The following is a 3,420-nucleotide window of genomic DNA, read 5'->3' on the forward strand; positions in this document are numbered from 1 at the left end:
CATGAATAATGTGATTAAAAAAAATAAAACACAACCGGTATAGCACCGTTAATACTGACACTAATTATTTAAATGACAATAAGAATTTTTTATGTTACTGAGTCAGTGGATTCCGGATACTATAGTCACATAAATCAGTGACATGTAAATAGTATCATTAAATGCTAACGCGATTGAGTCACTATCCTTGTGACTCTCTAGTGACACAAAATACTGACATAGAAATAGTATCAACTGGTACTAACATCATAGTATCACTATGGCGGTGATACTATAGTGACACAAAATACTGACGCAAAAATCACTGACACCAAAGATTAGTGTCAGTGTGTTCTGGCTTGAGCATTACTGACACAATTAACAAGTATCAGCAAAAGTAATTACTGACACTAAATTGGTGTCAGTAAAGCCTATTTTTCTAGTAGTGAAAGTTATGCCAAATGCATATGCCTCTCATTAAGGAGATTAAAGATTTGCTAAATAGGAACTGGCAAGTGATTATCATGCTTGCTTCAGAGAAACCAACTTTGCAGCAAACTTTTTTTGCTAATGTTTGCACTTTCCTTACCTGTTGGGCTGAATATTTTGAACTCACCTCCGAATGAGGCTGACTTATGGCTCAATCATGATTGTCTTGGATGTTACACCCTCGTTTCGTCTTGCCTTAGCTTTGGCTAGGCACGTTAATGTCCAAAAAAAAAAAAAAAAGATGTATCATGTTATGCGCTCATAGGACATGTGAAACAAGTCTGCATCATAGATTGAATAATTTATTTGTCTGTTCGGTGTAAATAAAAATTCTTAGTTTCAGTTTTTCTGCCTAGCCAAGACATTACTTGATCCAAAGTCATCTTTGATTTTGCATTTTTCCCTTTGTCTCTCTCCTTTGTCCTTTTCCGGTGAAACTTTTATATTCTGAATTAAAGATATATATATATATATATATGAAGAGTCAGTTTTTAATTAGGGAATCTAAAGTTTATTCAAGATTTGTTTATAACATTGTAAACAACACCCTGGACTTTATAAAATTCAAGCTTTTCGGTGTTAAATTGAAATATGTTTTCCTTTTGCATTTCAAGCCTAAAAATTTCAGATTTAAAAAATCTGCAGGCTTAGATCGATCATTTGGAAATAATCCATCATTGCATCAGTTGTTAAAATACAAACTTTGGAAGTGGACGAAGCTAAAAATGATTTTAGGGATATTCTTAGACGATTTTTAAATTTGTTGTGTCCACATTAGATGAAATCATGAAAGTTTTATTTAACAATATCACAGTGCACTAGTTGGTCTTTACCACCAAGTTTTCTTTATTGCAATGGATTGAATGTGCAAGCTGATTTGGAAGTTTGTTACCAACCTGTTATTTTAACATGTTATCTATTTGGAATGAAGTGAGGAAAATCTGTATGACGAACGCATTATATAGTATAATAAGATCAATGCATTGCTTAAAGGAGATTAATAATTAATTTGAAGCGGCAATATCAATGTTTTTATGAAAGCCAAAACACAAGAGATTTCCGAGGCCCACAATTTTAATTTATTTTTATTTTATTTATTTATTTTTCAAGTCAAGAAATCTCATCTAATTAACAAAAATATAATTTACATTTAAGATATTAACAAATGACTGGTACTTATCATTATTCAAGAGAACAGTACTTGGGAAAAAAATTTTGAAAACAGATTTTTATTTTGACAAAAATATTAAGAACTTAATAAAAATTTTTGCTGAATTTCTAAAAATTCCTTTTAAACATGATCTACATTTATCCCATTTTGCCGAAAATTTGCTGTTGGAAAAAGGCGTTTCTGCATGATTGAGAAGTTTAAAAAGTTTTTTTATTAACATATTTTCAAAAGTAGTTTTAATAAAATTTTGAAAGGCCAATTTTCACCAATACAACATCTCTTTCACTTCTTCACTTCTTGCCTCCTGTGACCCTTTTCTCTTCATTGCTATCAGAGCTACAGCGCTTTTCTCCTGCTACCTCCATATCGCTACCATGGCAGCAACTCATAACTTGGTAAGACTAGATGAGGTTACCAAAATCACCCCATTCCCCAACTCAACGACATCATTTCATCTTCCTCTCACATACTTTGACACATTTTGGATCCTCACCCCTCCTGTTGAACGCCTCTTCTTTTATGAAGTCGCTCACTTAACATCCGAAATTTTCAACTTAACAATCCTCCCCAAGCTCAAGCACTCCCTTTCTCTCACTCTCTTCCATTATCTCCCTCTCGCCGGTCACCTAACGTGGCCTTCAGATGCCGAGAAACCAGCCATATACTACTCCCCAAACGACGGCGTTTCAGTCACGGTGGCTGTGTCCAACGCCGACTTCAATATACTTGCTAGTGATGGAATTCGAGAAGCTGCTGAATTTCGTCCTCTGACGCCGCAGTTAGTTATATCTGAGGACAAAGCAGAGGCAGTGGCTATACAAATAACATTATTTCCAAATGAAGGCTTTTCAATTGGTATTTCATTTCACCACGTAGTTGCTGATGGGAAAAGTTCAACAACATTCATGAAAGCTTGGGCTTATTTATGTAAATTAAAAGCAACTGAAAAAAATCCTTATTTGTTATCACCTGACCTAACGCCATCTTTTGACCGGACTGTCATCAAAGACACCAAAGGGCTTGACATGGTCTACTTGAAGAGCATGCTAGCTGCTATCGGCTCAGATTCATCAAGAAGTTTAAAACATGATTTTTCAGCAGGGCTTGTCAATCAAAACAATTTGGTTCGAGCTACATTTAAGTTGACTCGTGAAGATATAAACAAACTGCGGTACAAGGTACTTTCTATAAATGGAAATCAATACGAAGTAGGACAATCAAAACAGCTTCATTTATCGACTTTTGTACTTTCGTTATCTTATGCATACGTTTGCATGGTTAAAGCAAATGGAGAAGAGGCCAGTACAAATGTTGTTTTTGGATTCCCAGCTAATTGTAGGACCGTTTGGATCCTCCGGTTCCGGTTAATTATTTCGGTAATTGTGTTGAATCACTTGCCATGGCTGCGAAGGCAAGTGATTTCATGACCGAAAATGGGATTGCTTTTGTTGCCGAGAAATTAAGTGATCTGAGCAAAGGGCTTGAAGGGGACGATATTAAAGGGTCTAAGAGGAAGATTGTGAAGTTAATCAGGATGTATACACAACAACCAGCACTGGTGCTATCGGTAGCCGGGTCAACCCATTTTGGCTTGTACGAGTCGGATTTCGGGTGGTTTAGGCCCGAAGAAAGTGGAGATTGTGTCGGTAGACAAGACAGGAACTATTGCTATGTCAGATTGTAGAGACAGAGATGGAGGTGGGGTTGTTCAGGTTGGTGCCGTTTTGGGCAAGCTAAAAATGGAGCTATTTGCTTCCTTGTTTGTTGATGGTTTGAAGTGA

At 36.0% G+C, this 3,420-nt stretch overlaps 1 pseudogene; it reads left to right on the forward strand.

Annotated features, from left to right (window-relative positions):
- The first annotated feature begins 2,013 nt into the window (after nt 1–2,013).
- Nucleotides 2,014–3,420, forward strand: LOC18053886 (annotated as a pseudogene).

The sequence above is a fragment of the Citrus clementina genome, unplaced genomic scaffold (assembly GCF_000493195.1).
Source record: "Citrus clementina cultivar Clemenules unplaced genomic scaffold, Citrus_clementina_v1.0 scaffold_1, whole genome shotgun sequence".
Taxonomy (NCBI): domain Eukaryota; kingdom Viridiplantae; phylum Streptophyta; class Magnoliopsida; order Sapindales; family Rutaceae; genus Citrus; species Citrus x clementina.